At 48.5% G+C, this 23651-nt stretch overlaps 1 protein-coding gene across 1 annotated transcript in view; it reads left to right on the forward strand.

The window, feature by feature from the left end:
* Positions 1-23651, forward strand: part of Lrrc75a (leucine rich repeat containing 75A) — a 43808-nt gene that overhangs the window by 581 nt on the left and 19576 nt on the right. The window lies entirely within an intron of this gene.

Below are 23651 nucleotides of genomic sequence, written 5' to 3' on the forward strand. Positions count from 1 at the left end.
TGGGGCCTCAGGCTAGGGTGAGGAAGGCTGACCTGTCCAGACAGGTGAAGGGGACCTGTTGGACCATTGTCCCTGCTCCTCTCCTCCACAAGTCCCCAGGGATAGTTGATGAGAGAGGATACAGAGATGCATGCCTGGTCTGGGCCAGAGTTCTCTTCCTCTCTGCTCACAACCTATCACCCTCTTCCAAGGGTCCCAGGGAATGCGCAGTTATCTGTTTAAGCCAGCTTCTGAGGTATGTCCCTAGGATCAGTAAGATTTCAGCCCCTAGATCCTTTGCCAACAATATTGTGTCTTGTGGTTTCATCTCCCCTAACTTTGGCTGGTCCTTGCTGTGAGACCCCGGCAGAAGTCTTGGTCAGAATGGAGCTAAGCTTGGTTTCTCGGCCAGCAGGAACTGTACTCTACCCTCTCAGCCTGGTCCTGATTCACTGACTAAGGGGCATACTACACATCTGGTCAGTCCCCTCTACTGAAGGGCTGGTGCGTCACCCACCTCTCGGTTTTTGTTGTCCTTTCTCATTTTCTTCCGGGAAAGTGGTAGCCTGTACTACAGGGTCTTGCTGAGTGGCAGAGGCAGGAGGGTGCATAGGTTCTCGGCGGAACAGTGATCAGATTGGTTTGGTCTGGCTTTGTGTCACTGACTCGCACAGACGTTATATTCTTGTGCAGACCTTATATTCTTGGAGGACCCTGTTAAATAAGCAGTGTGCTGAAAATGGGGGAGGGGAAACCTCAGCTGACCTTTGTGAGGTTTTCCCATTACTGATAGAAGAAGCTGTAGGGACAACTTCCTGGGAGGAGCTTCCAGGATCTAATTGGATCCACATCTCCCTGGATTCTGAACCGTGGCTTCCCTCACACCCTATAATGTTTCTCTGGAGTTTGTTCCTAAGGTGTGTGCACTGCAAAAAAAAGGGAAGTAGAGACTTGAGGACTTGGGGAGGTGGAAGGCTTCCTTCCACCTTTGCCTCTAGTTTTCCTGACAACAGCCACAGTGGTTCTCTGGAGGCTGCTGTACCCTCAGATGCCTTCTCTGGGTTGAATCATCAAAGAAAGATAGCATTTTACACCATGTAACTTTAGTGGTGTGTATTTCTCTGTCTTTTGAAAATCAAAAGCCAACCTTGTATGGCCTCCATGGTAATTCTGTCACTTTCACACGAAAAAAAAAAAATGGATTTTCCAGACCATCATTAGCTGTCTGTGCAATAGGCAGTAAGAGGGTTGTACCAATCACATGCAGCTTCCCCAGCCCTGGGGGTGCTGCTCTAAAGAACACCAAAGCAAGGAAGAAACTGACAAGCCCTTATTGAGGGGTGGGGGAGAAAATTAAGGCAACATTGGCAAGCACCAGTTAGGAGCCCACTGGAGGGAGCCGAGGGTCTCAGGGAGGAGGCTGATGTTAGGGGTATCCAGTATAATTACACATCGCATTGTGGGACCTGGGCCTCTCCCTTTAGGGTCTTCGGCTCTCTCTCTGGCACCTCTCCAACCACAGGCCCGGGAGGGCTAAAGGGAAGAGGCAGGGTTAATCAGACTTCCCCCTTTTCTGGGGCTCCCTGGCCCTGTGCCTGATGATGAGGGCTGTGGACCTGGAGAGCTGCCCTGTGTTGCCTGTAATGTGGGGATCAGAGAGCCCTTCCAGGAAATGGTCATTGACCTTAGGCGTGTGGCATTGGGGCTCAGGGATGTCCAAGTGTCTGTGACAAATGAAAAGGGTGTTTTCTAGGACCCTGAAACCAAGCAGCGGAATGTCTAGCCAGATTTGTGCTGCAGTCTGAGTGGCTCTCCCCCAAGATACTATTTCCATCTTAGTTTCCTCCTGGCAGGAACCCGGGCAGTTTGGCCACCCCCACTCACATAGTACTTTCTCCTGTATTTGATAACATTTGGCACTAAGTGTTTGGAATTGGGTTCTTTTGAAGCAAGGTCTTCTGTGTCCCAGACTGGCCTCTCACTCACTGTGAAGCCAATGATGACCTTGAACTTCTGATCCCCCCCCCCCCTCAGCCTCCACACCCCAAAGTGTTGGAATTACAAGCATGGGCCACCACACCCAGCTTATTTGGTCCTGGAGATCAAGCTCTGGGGCCTTGTGCATGCCAGGCAAACATTCTTTCAACTGAGCTACTCCCCAGCTGTTGACACTGGATTTCTATGTGTTCAGAGCGTGTCCAGGGTTAGAGAAAGCATCGATCCATAACTCCTATGGTCCTGAAGGAATTGAGTCCTTGATCTTTCTGAGTCTCTAAAGGAGCCTCACGTTCTCCTCAGGCAAATGTACCTGATCTCCCACAGAATTTCAAGAAATACACAGAGCTTGTGAGTGCTACTTATAGAGCCCAAGTGTAGAGTCAATGCTCTTCTCTCCTGCCTCCGTTTCTCTTGCTTTGTGTTTTGCATATAGAAATGGTTCAGAGCCATGTGTGGCAGTCTGTGCTAAGCCGATGTATCATGGCTGCTGTTGCCACTTGTAAGATTCAGGGAGTGTCCTTTTGCTTGGAGACTTCTCCCGCTTATCACTTGTGGAAAGGCCTCACACACAGTTCAGAGGGTGCAGGCAGGATGCCAGGCAGTTGCCTTGAGGGATCACAGAGCCATCCTCTTCCCTTTAGGAACAATGTAAACTGAGAAAGGCCTGGCACCAAGAATCGAGCCTGAGTGGCTTGCCTTTGGTCCTCAGTCTGCTGTGACCTTGGGCCCAATGGTAACCTCTCTGAGTTGTGTTTCCTCATTTCTTGAAGAGGCATCCTGGGTACTGAGCAGAACAAATCCTATCAAGTGTGTGTGAAATTTTGTTGGCACTGCCAATCAAGATGTGTTCTCATGGCAACCAGGAGGATCTGGCCTACTTTGGGTATAGCTGGATTAGGGACAAGAACATGTGGCCTTTCTCTTTAGGCCTAAACCAAGGAGTTCCTGGTTCGGAAGCAGTCTGGAACAGATGTTCATAAGCATAAAAGAACTCATCCCCTGATTCTTTCCCCGACATACCCTCCCCTAGGCCTTCTGCTTCCTCGTGGATCTTGGGTTTGGGGGCTCACACTTGCTGTTTTAGGAGTCCTGGGGAAGGGATGGTCTGACAAAATAGGGGGGCTGTGTGGAAGATGCATTGCCACTGCCTCACTCCAGAGGTCTTTCTTCAGTCCCCGGAATTTCAGACTGTGTTGTCCTGCTTCATGGAATAGCAGAATAAGAAACAGGCTTGCTCCCCGCCAAGGTGACCCATCTCTGAGTTCACCAATACCCCTGCCATGTTAGTCAGCCGTTCCCATGACAGAACGTGTGAGGAAACCAACTTGTGAGCAAGGCTCTGTTTGGACTCACAGCTTCTGAGGTTTCAGGTAGTGGTCATTTGGGCCTGTGGTGGGGCAGAACATCGGGGCAGGGAGTGTGTGCTGATGGAAGCTGCACACCTCATAGTGTCTGGAAAGCAGAGAGGAAGGAGCCAGGCAGGGACCCGAGACCTCTTTTAAGATTTCCACTACCCAAGAGCACCACATGTTAGAGATTGATGGCCTTTGAAGGATACTCATCCAAACCCTAGCATCTACTTCCTGCAGGGAGTCTAGTTAGGCTGGTTTACTACTGGTATGCTGTATCTCTGATAGGCAGAGCAGTTCTTCTGGCTACCTGACTGGCCTCATCTCAGTGTGGCCTGGCTTTGTGGCTCTAGGTACTCTCTAGAATGGTAGAGCTGTCTTCCTAGGCTCAAAAGCAGAAACCACACCCACAAACACAAGAACCAAACACGTAGGCACTAGGGTGCTAGACATATCACTGACCCAAGAGGAGCTGGATAGTGTCCACGCATCTGGAGATGCCCCGTTGACGGACAGATCTGCTGCCCCAAAACAGACGCGCACAGTGACATGTGAAGGTCATCTTTTCCCTCCTATAGCCCCCCCCCCAAGAGAATCTCTATGGGTGAGTCAATGGGAAGGTTGCCACACACTGACCAGACAGGTTCCCAGTGTCACCTCTTAATTCTTCCTCCACCTGGAACGCATCTTGTTTTCACACGTGTTCTTTCCTTTCAGCGGACCACCTTCCTGAGCACACCAGCCCATGCTCTAACATCTAGTTAGCATCCATGTCAGTCCTGCCATGGTGCAAGGTATTTTAGTCACTCCTAGTTCCCCCACATGACCTTTGGTCTGTCACACAAGGTCATGTGCTTCCTGGGTGTAGAGCCACCATTACCAGTGTGCATGGTCCAGTATTGAAAACCTGCAGGTTTGTGATAGTCCTTCTTAAGTCTTTGTGCTGTGGTAGTACGTGTGTAGACTGTCAACATGTCAACTCTGGAAGCGTTTGGATGCCCTGCTTCAGCCCTACATCTGATTTATCAGGCTGCCAGTCTGGCTGTGAGCGCCTGTGCATTTGCTTCTAGGTTTCTGGGCATGCCAGTTTTCAGGAAATCCCTGATGGCCACAAGGTTGATTGTGCCTGGCACCCTGCCAGGCTGAGGTGTTCTTGGAGAGAGGAGTGGCATGGTGCCCAGCCTTGGCACCACAGGATCCTACTGGGCAGGTGTAGTCTGGGGCCTCTGCTGAGGTGGCAGGAGGGGAGCAAAGCCTGATGGGAGAGTTGGGCCTCCCCATTCCTAGTCAGCTCCTGCGGGATTGCGTGTGTTCCCTCCACAAAGGAACTGTAGGTTTTGAGCTCTGGCAGTCTGTCTGGGCTGTGTGCAAGCATTGCCAGTGATAGAGGTGCAGAGGCTTCTGATGTCGGGACCTGCTTTGTTCCTTTCCACAGATGCCAGGGACACTGGCCAGGGACACAGCGACCTCTATAGTGGCCAAACTAACCACAGGGCCTAGAGTAATCTAGTTTCTGACTTCACGGTCTGATGGGGCTGGGAGAGGGGAGAAGGCTTCCTCTTTTTGGAATAAATTTTGGAGATTGCCAAAAGCTGTTTTTAAATCCAGTGTCTCTTGTGAGTTTTAGTCATGTCCTGGCATCCACCTCTGATGTGCAGGGAAGTGCAGTCTTACTGCCCTCCCACCACCACCACTACCTCTACCACCACCCCCAGTATCAGGGCATTTCTGTGTGTCCTTTCCTGGGACTGAAACCATCCATACACCAGGTACCTTGACACATGGTCAGGTTTTAGAAAGTCCCTGAGGTCTTGTTTGTTTGTTTGTTTGTTAAGACAAGGTCTCCTTATGTAGCTCTGGCTTTCCTGGAACTCAATATGTAGACCAGGCTGGCCTTGAGATCACAGAGATCTACTTGCCTTTGCTGGGATTATAGACATATGCCACCATGCCTGGCCTGTAGATACAGTTTTAAGTGCCGCAGACACACTTCCCGCTGGCCCATGGTGAGTCTCTTGTGAGTCTGCTGAGATTGGCTTAGATTTCTCAATTATTTCCACTCTGAACCCTGGCCAGGGTAGCCTCCTGATGTTTGGGTTCCAGAAGCTGCTCCCCATAATCCATTACCTCCATTAAATAAGAGGCTTCTCGTCAGCTGACTAGTATCTCTACACTGTCCCCATCAGAATGTACAAAGGCGCGATCAGCACTGGAAGAGACCCCTCCCCTAAGTAGAGATGTTCAGCCAGCACATGACTCACCTTCCCCACCAGGAACAGCAACGAGAGTTTTCTATGAGAAAATACATGTGCACACAAGGATATTCACAGACACGTGAATTTTTTTTATTAACTTTTATTAGCTCAAACTCCTGGCTGCTGCAACCATATGGAGTTCTGCCGACAGCTGCTGCTCAAAGGGATGTGGCATTTTGATGTTTCTAATTTTATCTTAACCAGGATAGACAGTGGAGTCCAGCTGAGACTAGGGAGTACCCAAGGGTGTTTTCCTGCGGAGGCAGACAACTGACTCGCTTTGAGCCTAAGGCCCATGGACTAAGACCCTGTGTTACACAGCTAACTTCCAAATTCATGATGATAGTATATGGGGGAGGTGGCCTTTGGCAAGTGATTAGGATAAGATAAGCTATGAAGGTGGGGTTCCTGTGATAGGATGGGTGAGCTGACACTTGCCCTGTCTCACCACTGAGATTCTCTAGTCTGTTGCGGCACAGCAAGAATGACTTTTTCAAATGCTGTGCTGTGCCCTTAGATATCTGACCTCCAGATCTGTAAGCTAAATAAACTGGAAACTCTGTTTCATGTAAATTACCAGCCTGGGACTTTTTGTTGCAGTAGCAGAAAGCAGATTAAAAACACCATACACACCTGCAGAACTGCTCCTCACCATGTGTCTCCTCCAAGTCCATCCCCATCTTCCTGCCTCTACTCTCTGCTTCATGTGGCTTCTCTTTGAGTCTCTAAGTCTCTCCCTCCTTTGTATCTCTGATTCCCCTGGGTAAAAAGCAGACTCTTAAAAATGTCTCTTCAGGGGGCTGGAGAGATGCCTCAGTGGTTAAGAGCACCGACTGCTCTTCTGAAGGTCCTGAGTTCAAATCCCAGCAACCACATGGTGGCTCACAACCATTCGTAATGAAATCTGATGCCCTCTTCTGGAGTGTCTGAAGACAGCTACAGTGTACTTAGGTATAATAAATAAATCTTAAAAACAAAAAAACAAAAAAATGTCTCTTCAGGCAAGGTGTAGAGGCTTATGTCTTTTAAAACAATGCTGGGGAGGTCTGGATAGGATGGGGAGTTTAAGACCAGCCTGGATTACAGGAACCTCTTTTACAAATAAAACAAATGTCTCTTGTTAGTCTGCCTGAGTTTGGTGGGCTTCCCTCTATACCCCTCCCAACTCTATGCACAGAAAGATGGGTTATGAAGTCATGAGAATAAGTAAGGGGTCTAGACCCGCTCATCTCAGTTGTCTAGATGTCAGCACATGCCACACAGGGGGAGCAAGCACTGGAGATCTCCTCTGTGCAGGTTTCTAGTCCACAAACCATATTCATTCATTCATATCTTTTTTTCTCTTCTTAAGTCAGGGTATCTCACATACCCCAGGCCAGCCCTGACTCTATAGAGCCAGAGATGACCTGAGACTTCTCATCCTCCTGTCTCCATCTCCTAAATGCTGGGATTGCTGGCAGATGCCACCATACCCGGTTCATGCGGTACTGGGGATCCAAGTCAGGGCTTCATATATCCTAGACAAGCACTCTACCCACTGAGCTGGATCCAGGGCCCTTTTAAATTCCTTAAATAGTTGGCTTGTCGTTTGTTTCTGTTTCTGTTTTTGTTTTTAAGACAGGGTCTTACTATGTGGCCCAGGCTGGCTTCAAGCTTCTAACAATCCTGCCTCAGCCTCCCAAGTGCTGGGATTATAGTTGTGTGTGCCACCATGCTCCTTTAAAAAAAAAAGTGGAATTATTACATATTAAAGTATAACTAGTAGGTTTTTTAACATACCCCAAAAAGCAGCATCCTACCATTATGGAATATAAGAAACTATAGATGGGCAAAAAGGAAAGAGACCAATTGAATGCATGAATTCAGTGGTTTAGCACCTGTTCTGCAAGAGACGAAGCCTGCAACCTGTGGGGAAAGGCTTCAGCAACAAGTGTGCCCTGCTTCACAGAGGGTGGCTAGGATCCAAGAGCTCACCGTGTCAGGCATGTGTTCAGCTAAGCAGTGTGGTTGCCATAGCTGGGAATTGGAGCCTGCTGTTCTGAGCCAGGATGCTCATTCTAGAATGGACAGAGGAGCAGAAATAGCCACAGTGACTGGTGGGCAATCAGCTATGTATGGCTACTCAGATTCTAGCACCTGGCTTGCTTCTGATTGAGGGTGGCCCAGGGGTCAACATGGATACACTGGTCTCTGAAGACACCCCTCCTCCCCGTGGGGCTTGTAAGTGGTCACAGACACTCAGTCCACCTGCCACTTCCTGAATAGGACTTTGTCTCACCTGCTCTGCTGGGCCCTCCTAGCTACCCAGTGCTCAGGCCTGTACCTTTCTGCCCTCTGGGTCCCCTGACCTGTGACTTTTCCCTACTCCACAACCGATGTCTCCATGGAGCACCACCAGAGCCACAGGCTGCCCATGGAGGTTCATCAGACACCCTTCTTCCACCAAGGGACACAGGCAAGAGATAGAACCTCAAAGGGAAACCGCCTCTCCTGAAAATCTCTCCCCATTCAAGCTTGCTGTCGGGAAGAAATCTGCATTCATACAGCCTGGGAAGGTGGGGCCTGTGACACCCCCCCCCCAACCTACTCTTCCTTCTAAGTTCATCCATATAACTTGTGCCTCTTGGAGCCTAGCCTTGAGCCTCAGGTTGTCTCCTGGGCTAAGCAGGATTCCCTCCCTAAGTGCTATGAGCAGGTGCCTAACACCTAGACTTAAACAGTCTAGATTCCCACCCTGGACCTCTGCAGCCCAGCACCTCTCCTGATAGTCACAGCATACCTGTAACCCTCCCCCCATATTTCCTCACCAGTATATGAGTGAACACAGAACTGTCCTGCAGAGCATTTATGAGAGAGCTCTAGTCCATCCGCCCCCCCCCCCCCAACCAGCATCAGGTAGTGCTGGCTCAGGGCATTTCTGATGGGTTCCTTGACCACCTTGCCCTATTCTGGCTATGATCCCAGCTCCTGGATCCAACCAATTCCTTCCCCTCTCACCAGAGGAAATGAATGGTGGATGGGGAGAGGCTCCCAGAACTCCATGGGTGAGACCTTCTGGAATGTGTTTAAATGTTTAGTGGAGGTACACATGATCCAGGGAAGAGTTACAGTCTGTGACATGGGACTGAGCTGGGACTGGGACTCCTAAGCTGCTGTCCTCATAGCAATGGCTGGAGAAGTGTGGGAAGCCTGTGTCTGCTCCAATAACTAATGCAGTTTTTCCAGGCTCCCTGGGTTGGGGCAAGTAGCTTAGGTCCCCTCCTTATAGGCAGGGTGAAGGAACTCCTAGGTCACAGAAGCATTCCGTCTTGTGGCAGGAGCAGGAGGGAGGTAAGGGCAGACATTGAAAGGTGGGGAGCACCACTGTGCTGAGCACAATCTCTGTGTGACACTTGCAGAACATGGTTCCTTAACCTAAGATACAGGGAGGGCTGAAGTGAACTGACACTGCATGGCTCAGCACCTCTCTATTAGGGATTAGCTATGCTTCTGCTCCTGGCAGCCAAGCAAGACCAAGAACTTGGAGGATTAAAGCCTCCAACCTATTAAGGAGCATCAGATAGCTTCAGAGACACCCCAAGTGAATCTGGACTCCATCTGGGGCACCCAGGGCACAAGCAAAGATATGGTGTCCATCTCTCCTGAGCTCTCACAGACTGCCAGGGTCCGTGAATCCCCTCCCTGCTTTCCAGGGAGCCTCTAGCCGGTCCAAGGAAGGGCAGTCTGGGTGTGTCCTGTGCTCTGTACTTAATCCCCATTCCTCCAGACTCAGTAATCCCAGTCATCTTAGTTTTTCTAGGTTGTACCAATCTACTGAGCTTATATTATTCCCAGCTGCAGACTTCAGCTGTCCCCTCCTCCTGGAGGTGTGTTTCAGAGTAAAAGCAGTGGCAGGAGCACACTTGACCAGTGGTTTCCAGGAAGCGATAAGCCCAGGAACCATCAAGAACATTGAATGGGTTTGGGATATGGAAACTCAGACACAAAACCATCCAAGTTACTTTTTCCAGGAATCCCCACCCCTCAAGACATGGCTTTTGCTGCTTGGAAATTGGCCCGGTCTAGCAAGGCGAGCATAAGAGAGTAGAAATGGTTTGGATAGGGTAGGACTTTTCAAAGGGGAGTTGCTCTGTGAGCCAGAAGATGGGACTCTTGGGAATGGGACCACAGGAGGAAGGGGCAAACTTGGAAAGGAAAGAGAAGGCATTAGGATGGAATTTCAGACAATTTTCCAGACATAGAATGTGCCTGTCTGTGTGTGGCAGTCTGTCTGTCTGTCTCTCTCCCCCCCCCCCACTCTGTGTGTGTGTGTGTGTGTGTGTGTGTGTGTGCTATCAGTTAAAACTCAGAACCTGTTTCAATTGCATACTACCACTGAACTCTACCTGCAGCCCTAAAATTGTTGTAGAAAACTCAAAAGCCCACCTAGGAAACCAAAGGACCAGGATGACCATGACAGCAGATGTAGGACAGAGAGCACCGGGGCAGGTGCTGCCTGCAGTGCTTATGCCGGAAGATGCCCACTGTGGGGAGTACTCTGGGCAGGGTCAAGGACACTGACTGTGAGCACTGGACTCCTGTCAGTCCTGTGGTTCTGGCCTTTCCCCTCCACCTCACACACTACTTCTCCTCCCCCCACCCCTGCCAGTGTTCATGGAAGTTGTGTACACATTCAGGAGCCACCCAGAAATCAAAGATCACTCCCATCCTCAGGGGACATGGCTGTCTCCTCCCTATAGCCTTGAAAGCTCACTGCTCCCTTTGCTGCTGCTGCTGCTGCTGATGATGATGATGATGGTGATGGTGGTGCTGGTAATGGTGGTGATGATGATTCTGCCTGGCTGGGGGTCCCACGGCTCCTGCTGAGAAGCACATAGAAGGACCCCATGGCCCTTCCCCGCCCTTCCCACTGTCGAGCGAGCGTGATTGACAGCTGAGCTCCACTCAGGCATGGCCTCACCCTCAGCCAGCTTAGGGTGCTAGGGGATCTTTCCTTCTCTCTGGAGCTGGGAGTGAGCAAGTGGATTCCAGCCGAGTTCCCCATCCCGTTTGAGTCATTCATCTTCATCATCCTTGGGCCCAGGAGGAGGACAGTAAGAAGCCAGAGACCAAACGCGGGAGCTCTGGCCTTGGTTTTGGCCTTGCCTCTAATGTAGAGATTTAAAGAGATAAAGACCCTCACTTCACTGTGGTGTGGTGCTAGTTCTGTGTGTCCCTTGGGCTAGACCATGACACCCAGTGTTTGGTCAGCCATTAGTCTAGATGTGGCTGGAGGTATTTTTAAATGTAATGACTCTTAGCGTTTTAAAAAGGACATCATCTTTCTACAGTATGGATGGGCTGTGTTGGTTGAGAAAAGATGTGATCCCCGCACCCCCGCCCCAAGAAAGACAGATTCTGCCTCCATGCCTCCTGTAGCAGCAAAAACAAGACAGTGATGCCAGGTCTTGGGTAGGCCTCCAGCCTGTCCTCCTGCTCCGCAGATTTCAGAGTTGCCAGCCCCCACAGTCACATGACCCAAGTCCTTAAAATAAACCAAGTTCTCTCTCCCTCCTCTACACACACACATGCATCTATTGGTTGTTTCTCTGGAGAACTCAGTCTAATATAAGTAACTCCCTAGGGCTGGTGTCCAGGAGAGGCGGAGTTAGAAACTTCTGGGGGCCCTGGGTTCCTTCTGTCCTCTTCCTCACTGAGTCAACCCTGCAGACCTCAGTTTCTTACTCTGAGAAATGGGCTGTTCCTGGGAAGGCTCCCTTGCAGAGGAGCCAGCGGGTCCTCCAAGTCATCCCTCTGCCTCGTTCCTTGAATTCTTTGGTGATGGAACATACCTTTCACCTAAATGGGACAGACTTCACCGTGGAAAGGGATAATGGACTTGAATGGGTTTGCTGGAGGTATAAACAACTGATTTTATTATTTCCCAAGAGGAAATGCAAAATGCCAAGAATTCAGGGAATTCAGGAGCCTAGGGACCTCTGGGATTCTTGCCCCTCCACCACCCACCACCCCCACCCTTCACCCCACCCCCGCATCCTCTGTTTTCTACAAAATTTCAGTTATACAAGAGGCTCTGGGAAAGCAAGGGACGCAGGGGAATCAGTTGGGAGATACTGTGGAGGCTGTACCCTGTCAAAGTCAGAAAGCGCGGGAGAGCGGGAGACTCAGCTGCAGGGAGAGCCCTACACACAGAAGGTCTCTTCTGTCCTAGCACCAAAAGAAAAGAGAAAAGCCAGAGAGCCAGAATGTCTGAAAGAAGGAGGTGGGGGGAGCAATTTGTTGAATTGTTGTGTTCTCTGCTCTCTCTTGCTTCCTGCCACTGGGCCCCTCCCTTCCAAAGAGTGACTAAGGAACTAGCCCGGAACTGGGTCTCACATCTGTCTGTCCTGACCTATGTCTAGAGGGAGCTGTGACGGGGGTTGGGGGGTGGGGAATTAATGCAGTCATGCAGCCCTCTGTTTTTCTAAAGAGATGGCATCCTCTTGGAGTTATTTGTCAGTACTGTGGCTCCTTGGGTTATAATTAAGTTACACTTGGCAGTAGCCAGGTATCTGTTTCCAAAGGGGGCCTGGGCTGGCTTTTTTTTTTATTTATTTATTTAATTTTAGATGTATGAATGTTTTGCTTGCATGTATGTCTGTGTATCACCTATGTACCTGGTGCCCTTGTGGGACAGAAGAGGGTGAAGAGTTCCTTGGAACTGGAATTGAGGGTAGTTGTGAGCCAACATATTGGTGCTAGGAATCAAATCCAACAAGGGCCCTTAGCCACCAGATATGGTGGTACACTAAGGAGATGGGGCAGAATAATGACAGATTCCAGGCTAGCCTGGGCTACATGGTGAGTCTTTAAGAGAAGGATAAACACTAGACAGAGCTGAGGCAGCTGTTAGTGTAATATAGCATCCTGTTTTGCAGTGACGTTGTTTTCATAAGCAGGAACACACACTAAAATAGAAATGAAAACAGACCCGTGCACATCCATTCCACACTCAAGGCCAAAGAAGCTGGGCCCACCCACCAAGATTCTGCATCATGTGACTTAAGCTTCTAGCCTCCAAATTAGAAGACTCTCCAGGGAAAGTTAAAAGGAGCCAGCCAAGACTGTGAAGTCATTCTGACCTAGGCCTAGGTAACTTAGAATAAATTTTGTTCATTATAAAATAAAATTCTCAAGTGCGTGTCCGTGTCTGCTGTTTTTCTTTTAAAGTCTTGTTTTTATTTGTGTGTGTCCATACTGTGTATTCATGGTGTTGGGGGGAGAGGGGAGCTGTGACAGTGTGTCACAAAGTGTGGGGGAAGACGGGAGGGTCTGTGTATCACAGAGTATGTGGAAGTCAGAGGATAACATGGAGGAGTCTATGGTCTCCTTTCACCTTCACGTAGGGTCCAGGAAGCATCTTTCCCCCCTGACCTATCATGCCAGCCCTTCTTTCTCTTTCTTCCTTTCTGTTTTTTCAGAGTCAAGGTCTCGTGGTAACCCAAACTGTACTCAAACTCACTCTGCCACCAAAGCTGGCCCTGAACTCCAGACTTTGCCTCTGCCTCCTTAAGTGCTAAGATTAGAGATATTCGGCACCATTCCCAGCTCTGTTTCAGCCTCCACCCCACACACTTTTTGAGTATGCAGTGTATGAAAAGCATAATGTTAAACTGAGCATGCTCACATGTCCCTTGTCTCCATGTGATGATGAATGGATGTGTTTCACCAATGAGAGCCCCCTGATAGACTTGCCTAGGGAGACACTGCTTTGAATGGTCCCCCAGTTTGCTCCTAGTTTGCTGCAAGCAATAAACCTCCCCATGCCGCTTGTTTTTGCTTGAGAGGTCTCACTCTGTAGCCCTGGCTGGTCTCAAACTCAAAGAAATCTGCCTGCCTCCGCCCGATCTCCGCCTCTGCCTCCACCTCCAGGTTGCTGGATGATTAAAGGCCTATGACACCACACCTGGCCTCTTTATGATATGTATAATGCAGCATTAGGAGATAAAGTGGGAGGGGAGACAAAATATGTTCAAAATACATGGTATATATGTATGATATTCTCAAAAAGCAAATTCTGTTTAAAAGATATGTGTAAACCAGGTGTGGTGGCACTCATCTTTAATCTCAGCGCTCAGCAGGGACAAGTGGATCTCTGTGAGTTTGAGGCCGGTATGGTCTACAAATTGAGTTCCAGAACAGCCAGGGCTCTGTTACACAGAGAAACCCTGTCTCAAGAAAATAAAAATAAAATGTAAAAGATATTGGGCTGGAGAGATGGTTCAGTAGTTAGGAATACTGACTGCTCTTCCAGAGGCCCTGAGTTCAATCCCCAGCAACCACATGGTGGCTCACAGCCATCTGTAATGGGATCCAATGCTCTTTTCTGGTGTGTCCAAAGACAGCTACAATGTGCTCATATAAATAAATCTAAAAAAACCAAAAAGATGTGTGTATACATATATATTAATTAGAGTAAATACATAAGCTAGTGGCTTACTGGTTAATGTCAGATATCATGCACTCTGCCTAATTATGTGAACTGTCCTTTCTTATGCCTGACCGAGCAGTGAGTGTGTTGACACCAGATCATCACAGCCCAGTGATGTTGTGCTCTAGAATGCCATGGGGTCTGTGGTGCTAAGCAATTGGAGCGTCTGCACTCTCTTATAATCCTGTGGGACTCCTGTTGTGTTCCAGGTCCTCTGGAATCGTAATTACGAAGCTTGTGTCTGCACCGAGATTTTCTCAATTAGTAATCAGCATGCTGCAATAGAAAACCTGGGGTTCCTTAGACTTTTAGTCATTTATTATTTTCCTTCCTAGGTTATTTTGAAACAGAGTTTCTCTGTGTAGCCCTGGCTGTCCTGGAACTTGCTCTCTAGGTCAGGCCTCAAACTCAGAGCTCCACCTGGCTCTGCTTCTGAATCCTGGAATTAAAGGCGCGTGGTGTTACAGGTCTGTTTCCTTAAGCTTTTACATTTAAATCACCAAGTTCATGTAACCTTCACAATTGCATTCTAGGGCAAAGAGGTTATAACTTAGGTAATTAAACCTCCATAAAGATCTTTCTCTTCTGGAAAATACACAAACCAGTGGCTTACTCATTAACGTCAATATTAATAAGTAATAAGTATTTATTAATTTAGTAAGTATAAGTGCTTATTAACAAGCCAATATTACTTGTTAACGTCTGATATCATGCACTTTACCTAATTATGTGAACTGTCCTTTCTTATGCCTGACCGTACAGCGGGCGTGCTGGAAATAGAACCCAGCTGCTGACGTGTTTGCACACTTTACCTCAGCTCTTCTTCACCCCAGATCTACCTAAAATGTTTGAAGTGGCTTTTTTTTTTCTAAGTTTAATGTATCCAGTTTCTTTTTGTTAACATAATTTTTGTTTTTTAGATGTATTTATTTCATGTGTGTGAGTGTTTACATGCATGCACAGCTGTATACTATGTTCATACAGTGTCCAGGGAGGCCAGAAGAAGGCATGGGATCCCCTGGAACTGAAGTTATAGACTATTGAGTGCTGCTATGTGGGCGCTGGGAATGCAACCCTGGCTCTCTGTAAGAACAGCCAGTGCACATAACCACTGAATCACTCCTCCAACTTCCATATCCAGTTTTCTCAAGTTCACCAATACCCATCCTGAAAAAGCAGGACTTGGCTAGATTCCTGACCTGTTATTAAATATTAGCAAAGTCGGCTTTTAAGTATGCTCTCGGTGAAGTTCTCTGAACACATTTCAAAGCTGCCATAAGTTTAATTGAATCTACCCTCAGTGTTCTGCTTAAAAATCATAAGACCAAATTCAATTAGCCATGTAAGTCCTTCAGTCCTACTGAGTGTCTCTTCTCTCCTTCTACCATGCAGGTCATCAGGCTTGGTCCCTAACCCAGAGCTGGAACCAGGATCACACACACACACACACACGTGTAGAGATGACATAGGATCACTGGCTGTTCAATTCCCAGCAACCACATACACGGAGGCTTACAGCCATCTATAGTTTCAGTTCCCTCAGATCCTGTGCCATTTTCTGGCCTCCAGGGTCGCCGCATACATGTGGTACACAGACATACAGACAAAATATCCATGCACATAAAATAATAAAATAAATTTTATAAAAACACAAACACTACACAAATTTTTGTGGGGGGGTGGTGGTTTGAGACAGGGTTTCTCTGTATAGCCCTGGCTATCCTGGAACTCACTCTGTAAACCAGGCTGGCCTCGAACTCAGAAATCCCTGCCTCCGGAGTGCTGGGATTAAAGGCGTGCGCCACCACACCCGGCAACACTACACAAATTTACTATATGAAATTTTTTTGAGATACTCTCACTAAGTAACCCAGGCTGGTCTCAAACTCACAGAGATCCTCCTGCCTCTACTCCTCAAGCCCCTCCCGAGTGCTGGGATTAAAGGCGTGCGCCACCACATTCAGCTTCTGTGTCTTAGTTTTTTCCCCCCACTTGTTGGTATTTTTTCCAGGGCTGAGAATAAGACTCATGTGCTAAGCAAGCATGCTATCCCTGACCATCTCACACCCACTCGGGGGATTGTGGGGTTTTTATAATTTTTATATGTGTAAATATTTTGTCTGTGTGTATGTGTACCACCTGCTTGCTTGGTACCCTCAAGGATCAGAAGGTGTCAGATACCCTCATACTGGAGTTATTGATGGCTGTGAGCCGTCCACCACCTTGCTGCTGGGATCTGAACCTGAGTCCTCTGCAAGGGCAACAAGTGTTCCTAACAACCGGTGCATCTCTCGTTTAATTTTTTTAATTCTACTTTTATGTGTATTGGTGTTTTGCCTGCATCTGTGACTGTATACCATATGCATACTCAGTGCCTGTGGAAGCCAGAAAAGGGTTTCAGATCCCCTGGGACTGCAGTTAAGAGAAGTTTCCGCTGCCATATTGGTGCTAAGAATCCCACAGATCCTCAGGAAGAGCAGCCAGTGCTCTTAGCTGCTGAGCCATCTCTCCTGCCCCTCTCCTTGGTTCTAAATGGAGTTTCTCATACGGAGCCGGGGGACCATCTTGGGAGTATAGTGGGACTACTACTTGTCCACCCTACTGTGTGAGGTGGCAACCGGCAGAAGCCCCAGGACCAGGGGAGAAGGACGCAGAATGCTGACTAAGCAGAGCCAGCCTTCCTTACCCTCAGTGACCTCAGCTGGTGTCAGCAGTAGCACAGGAGTCCTGTCCCCCTTTGCCTATTGAAGCCTTGAGAAAAGTGTCACCATTGTTTCAAGTCACTGTGCTAGATTCCTAAGGCAGCTGGGACAAATTACTACCAACTGGGTGGCCTCAAACAACGGGATTTTATCCTTCCCTCCTTTCTGCTTCAAGGGGTTGTCACCACATCCCTCCCAGCTCCCCCCCCAGCTCTACCCCCCCCTGCTGTTGCATCACCTGTCTGTTCTGTGAACACCCAGGTTGGATTTAGGAAACCTGGATAAACAAAGGTGACATCTTCCAAAATTCTTAATTTCATCTACAAAGAACTTTTTCCACAAATGGTCACCTTTTGATTTCTGGGCACAAGAGCATGAGGGTGTCTTGGGGTGGGGTAGGAGGTCACTGTTCAGCTGTCTGCATCCATGGATGTGTGCATATATCCCAAGCCTCCCTCCCTTCCCTGGGACACGTTAAAGCTTCTTCCCATACTATTTTCTTCCGAGGAAGCCTCTGCTCAGGCGCTTCAGCTCCAACACATCCTGGCTTCTCTCTCTGGAGGCTTCCTGGAGCTGTTTCCTAATAGCACCTGACATTTCCCTCCCCTCCCCCGGGATTCCCCTGGAAGGAGAGTCACTGGGAGGTTCAGGCACCAGCTGCAGCCGGTGTTTCCCTGGCAGGTCCCCTCCTTTGAGAGATATGCCAGGATTGCTCCCTGAGCCTGGAGGAGAGGCTGCCTCGATGCTTCCTGCTTGCCCTCTGGACATTAATTAATTTCCTTCTAGGGGGCTGTGCATGCTTGCAAGCTCATTAAGCATCTCTGCACTCAGGCTGTGGCAACGTCTATCTGTACGTCTGTCTGTCGGCCGTCAGGGCTATTGTCTACCTTCCCAGTTAGAATTCAGAGGGGCGGCCTCCCTCCTCTCCCCACTGTGCTGATGAAGAAACTGTAGAGCCACACTTGGAGGAGAGAAGCAGACGCCAGCTCACTCCCTGCAGGGAAGGTCTTTGAAAGAAAAGGGGGGTGGGGTTTAAAATAGAAAGTGCCTAGCAGTCCCCTCTGTGGCTTTCCCTGCAGCACTCTCTGTAGACAGCCCCTTCTCCAAAAACAAAGGGGGCGGGGGTAGGGGGGAGGTAGGGGAGACCAGCAATGAGAACACTGCAAACAAAGACAGGTGGGCAGTTTGGGAGAAACCCCCTGTAGGCATCATGGAGCTGGCCCTACAAGGAAAGGATCCAGGCTTCCTGAAGAAGGGTCCGAAGCCACTTTCTCCCTCAGCTTGACTACTTCAACCACAGGTTAGGGATTGGCCTTGGAACCACGATTTGGAGTTGCTCTCCACTCCCTCTCCCATGCTTGTGTCTGCATCCCTTCAGAGAGAGCGGCTCAAGACCACAGGCAGGAAGAGAGTGACCAGGAGATGTGAAGGCTGTCCACACAAAGTCAGCATAGGGCTGACAGTGTCCTGCAGGACTGTTATAATGGTCTTGAACCTGCAGGTGTGTTATAATGGCCATGGGCACAGCCTCTCTTGCCCTTATTGCTGTGGAGATCTGGGTTATCCCTTTCCCATTGCAGAGTCACAACAACCAGTTGTTCTCCAGTGTTGGTCTCAGCCAGCCAGAGCTGAATTCAGCTTTTACCCCAGGAGAAGGCCATTCTGAGGGGCTCAGGTGTCCCAGGTGTCACCTTCAGGAGTGAGCACGTGGGGGAGGGGAGAGGAAATGGGGTAACTACCATGGAACCTGAGCCTCATCTCTGAAAGTGAACCGCGGGATCACAAAGAAATGAGCTCAGTGGGAAAGGAGCAAAAGGCCACCGGAAGAGGACACGAGGGGGCGGGGCCGAGTGTGATGATAAGGAAGATTAATGAACAAGGGGAGAATCACAGAGAAACTGAAAGGCTTAGCTGGCTGGCTCTCTGTCCTTCCCAGCAACAGTGAATGTGGTGATGACCACAGAATGTGAGATCAGGTGTGGAAGGCGCTGAGACCATGCACTACTAATATAATCTAGAAACTATAAACATGGGGACAGAGAGAGCCAACATCAGTTCTCAGAAGGCAGAAGCTTGATTTGAAGGAAAAAAAAAATGTAAATAGGTAGAAAGATCCCAAGCGTTCTCTGACAGTGATGTGGAAGAATTAATAGTCATCACTGGACACACAGTAGCCAAAAAAAAATGTAATGGCCAAGCAAGCATAGTGGCACACAACTCCCTCCCAGCTACTTAAGAAGCTGAGGCAGGCCGGGCGTGGTGGCACATGCCTTTAATCCCAGCACTCGGGAGGCAGAGGCAGGCGGATTTCTGAGTTCGAGGCCAACCTGGTCTACAAAGTGAGCTCCAGGACAGCCAGGGCTATACAGAGAAACCCTGTCTCGAAAAACCAAAAAAAAAAAAAAAAAAAAGAAGCTGAGGCAGGAGGACCATTTAAGCCCAGGAGTTTAGGAGCAGCAGGCACAATATATTAAGGCCTTGTCTGTTAAGGGAAAATAAATGTTAGCAACCTAGTATAATTAGCAGAGGTTAGGAAAGTCAACATCTGATACGCAGTCCTCCCATCGTCCCCTGCCCTGTTCCTGGACAACCATTGTTCTGGTGGCTCTGTGTGTTTAACTGCTGTAGGGACTTCAAATAAATGGATCATACAGGATTCGCCCTTCTTTGGCTAGCTTATTGCATTCAAATTAATGTCCTTACGGTTCTTCCTGTTTGGCACTTGTCAGAATTCCCTTCTTTTTTTTTTTTTTTTTTTTTGGTTTTTCGAGACAGGGTTTCTCTGTGTAGCCCTGGCTGTCCTGGAACTCACTCTGTAGACCAGGCTGGCCTCGAACTCAGAAATCCGCCTGCCTCTGCCTCCCGAGTGCTGGGATTAAAGGCGTGCGCCACCACGCCCGGCCAGAATTCCCTTCTTTATTAAGGCTGAAGGTACTGTTCCCTTGACCCATTCATCTGTCCAGCCACACTTGGGCTGCTTCCAGCCTTTTTTTTTTTTTTTTAATTAAGGTGTTTTAAATTGTATGAGTCTGAGTGTTTTGCCTACATGTGTGCCCTGAGAGTTCAGAAAAGGGGATTGGGTCCCCTAGAACTGGATTTAGAAATGCCTTTGAGCACTGTGTAGGTGCTAGGAATGAAACCTGGCCCTGGGCAGGAGCCACAAGTTCTCTTGTCTCTATTGGAAGCATGTGTGTTCAGTTCAGTGTCTCTCCGAAGCCCTCCCTGCTTTCAGTTCCCTTGGCTTATTTCTGAATCCTATGATAATCCTGCATTTTTTTTTAGAAATTGCCACTCCTTTTCTGCAGCGACCACATCAGTTCAAATTCCTTCCTACCATTGATGCAGGAATGCTCCCATTTCTCTCCCTCCACCCAGTGCTTGTTATTTCTGGGGGCCTTATGGAGGGCAGGGCCTTTTGGATCTTAGAATTGGATCAAGCCAAAGAAGACAAGTTGGAGAACAGCAGGGCTGGGGAGCAGAGATAGGAGAGGCGACACATGATGGTGAGAAGCTATGAGACAGTAGAGTAGCTCGAGAGCTAGGGAAAGCTTCTAGAAATGCAGGTCCTATTTGACAACCGAGAGTCATGACCATACCAAGTATGGTATTGGTCCCCCAGGAAACACAGCAACACAGCTGGGACTTAGTGTCAAACACTGGCCTATAGGCGCCTGATATTGGAGAAACAGAACTCCGACAGCCTCGGGTGTCTGTCTGCATTACTGAATACCCAAGGGCAGCCAAGTACCTGACATTCTGAAGTTTCTGTTGAGCCTAATTGTTTTCAGGTGTAAAAGAATGTTCATCATCTGTGTCAGGAAAGAACCCTTCTCTCTAAGGGGACCAGGCGCTGGGTGACTGAAGGTATCAGTCTCACTGGGAGGCACGTGCAAACCTGCATATACAATGTCAGATTTGATCAGCACGTTCACATTTAAGGCAACCATAATACAGTAATAGAAGCTGGGAGATGGCTTGGTTAAAATACCTGCCCTGCAGCCATTGAGGACCAGGAGTTCAGGTCCCCAGAAATCCACTGTCTTACTTTCCTATTGCAGTGACAAAACATGATTTCAAAGGCAACTTATAAAATAAAGTGTTTAATTTGGGATTAGTTCCATGACCAACATGGTGGGAAGCATGGTAGCAGACAGGCATGGCGCTGAAGCAGTAGCTGAGAGCTTATATCGTAACCTACAAGCATAAGGCAGAGAAAGCTAACTGGGTATGGCCTGGGCTTTTGAAACCTCAAAGTCTGACTGCCAGTGACGCACATCCTCCAACAAGGCCACACCTCCTGATCTTTCCCAAACAGTTCCACCAATGGGAACCAAGTATCCAAACATATGAGCCTATGGGAGCCGTTCTCATTCAGGCCTCCACAGCCACATGTGCAGGGTAGACAGGGCAGCCCACAGGCAGTTCCAGCCTCGTGTAGCAGAGACAAATCCCAAGATAAGCCATATCAGCAAGCTTTGGGTTTGATTGAGAGAGGCTGCTTCAGTATGCAGGTGGAAGAACAAGGACGATTCCTGACATCAACCTGATGCAGTGCACATGGGCCCCGACAGAGTCTGCATACTGTACACACAAACTAAGGGGAAAATGACTATGATAGTAACAGCAACAGTGGTAACCTAGATCTGAAACCCCCAGTTATAGTAAGGAAGGCTGCCAAAGAGGTGCACGAGCCCAGACAAATGTTGACATTAGATATTTTTGTCACAGACGGGAATGAATTCGTTCTCTCCAGCACAGGTTGTTACAGAGTGGGTCACTGCCTTTTCTACACATGTTCGCTGTGAAGTGCTGTCTGCAGTGTCACAACACAGCATGAGACCTTCACCAAGGTGCCCAGCCTGCAGTGAACTTCCCAATCTCTAGACATAAGAGCTAAATATAAACCTCTTTGTAAATCACACAGACTCAGGTATTGTGTTATAGCAGCAGCAACAACAAAAGACAGTAACCTGTGTCCCTGTCCCCATGGTGCAAGCTCTCTCTAGTGGAAAGTCTAGGGCTCTGACCCTTGGGTTGGTAATGTTTTTTTCTTCCAGACACCAGCTGTGGGCATGAATTTCCCTTGAACCCCCAGTACCACCACATAATCTGTGCAAGGACGATTCCTGACATCAACCTTATGCAGTGCACATGGGCCCGCAGAGTCTGCATACTGTACACACAAACTAAGGGGAAAATGACTATGATAGTAACAGCAACAGCGGTAACCTAGATCTGAAACACATAGACCAGGCACTTCATTGGAGGGTTGGGCGTAGTAGTAATAGGCAAAACTAGCTGTATGTCCAGAGAAGTTTTTCAGGGTTCAGAGCCACAGGATTTCCTGGGACTCCCTACTTCCTTCCTCTTAGTCTCTTCCTCCCGGAATAACACATTTTTCAGTTGCACCAGTTCCTGAATGGTTTGGGGAGCCCTCAGATTTATTGAGGGCTTCAAAAAGGTTTCCCTTGTGGAGATCCTATCTAATGCTAGTTATAGTATTAGAAATTAAAACAAAGGAGCCGGGCGTGGTGGCGCACGCCTTTAATCCCAGCACTCGGGAGGCAGAGGCAGGCGGATTTCTGAGTTCGAGGCCAGCCTGGTCTACAAAGTGAGTGCCAGGACAGCCAGGGCTATACAGAGAAACCCTGTCTCGAAAAACCAAAAAAAAAAAAAAAAAAAAAAAGAAATTAAAACAAAGGGACTTAAGGGGCCAGAGAGGTGGCTCAGTGGCTAAGAGCACTTGTTGCTCTTGCAGAGGACCTAGGTTTAGTTCCCATCATGCACATGGCAGCTCATAACCATCTGTAACTCCAGTTCCTGGGAATGCAGTGCCCTCTTCTGACTTCCCTGGTACCAGGCACACACACAGGGCACGGCATTGAGGCAAGCACTCATTCACATAAAATAAAAATGAGTAACTGTTGGGGGCAGGGTGTGTTTTGATTCTTGCCTCTGTATCCCTGGCTGTCCTGGATCTCACTCGGTAGACTGGGTGCCATGATAAAAGGTGTGAGCCACCATGCCTGGCTAAGTAAACCTTTGCTTCCTCCTTTCTTTTTTTAAGGAGGAGGGTCTCTAAAGGGCTTACCTGTTAACTTAAAATTAGTAACAATAAGGGAGAAGGCAACGTTGCTGGAAAGATCTATAATTACAGTAGATATCAAAGGAGAAGGAAGTTCAGAATACAGAGAGACAGGAAGCAGGTGTGAGTGCCCGGTGCCTGAGAGGGAAGACATGGGAGTGAGGTCATGGTCACAAAGTTTCTTGGTAATGAAAATCTTCTAAAATGTATCATGGTGGTTGTACAAAGCTTCACTTTAGGACTGGCTTTGTTGTGGTGGTTTTGGTTTTGGTTTGTGTGTGTGTGTGCTGAGGGTTGAACCCAACACCTCACAGATGCAGAGTATTAGGGAGGCCAGAGGAGGGCGCTGGATTCCTTGGCTACTCTGCCCTGAACTATATACCTCAGCCCCAGAGTGTGTCCTATGGATGAATAAATTGTGTGTATTACATCTCAACAAAGCTGGGTGGGGTTGTGTGTGTGTGTAACTTTAAATTTTTTATAATAAATTTGCATAAGAGAAAAATAGATTTTTATGAAGGTAACTGAATTTTCCAAAGGGAATAAAGACGTAAGAAGAGAGGCTGTTTCCCGTTGTGAACGGCTGCTACCCTGCTTTCCCCCAACAGCCGGTTTCCAGGCCTGCTGCAGCTGCCTTCAAGCTGTCACAGCAGGTTGTTTGGGACAGGGATCTATACAGAAAGCCCAATATGACGCAAGTTATGTCCCTGGAAGAGGCCCTTGAAGAGCCTCATTTTTCCAAAGGGCCTCAGGCTCCTCCCCTGGTCTTTAGAAGACTACCCTTTGGAATGTGCTGTTCGGACCTCCAGTATG

This window comes from Mus caroli, unplaced genomic scaffold (genome assembly GCF_978045245.1).
Source record: "Mus caroli unplaced genomic scaffold, Mus_caroli_1 scaffold_13, whole genome shotgun sequence".
Taxonomy (NCBI): Eukaryota; Metazoa; Chordata; class Mammalia; order Rodentia; family Muridae; genus Mus; species Mus caroli.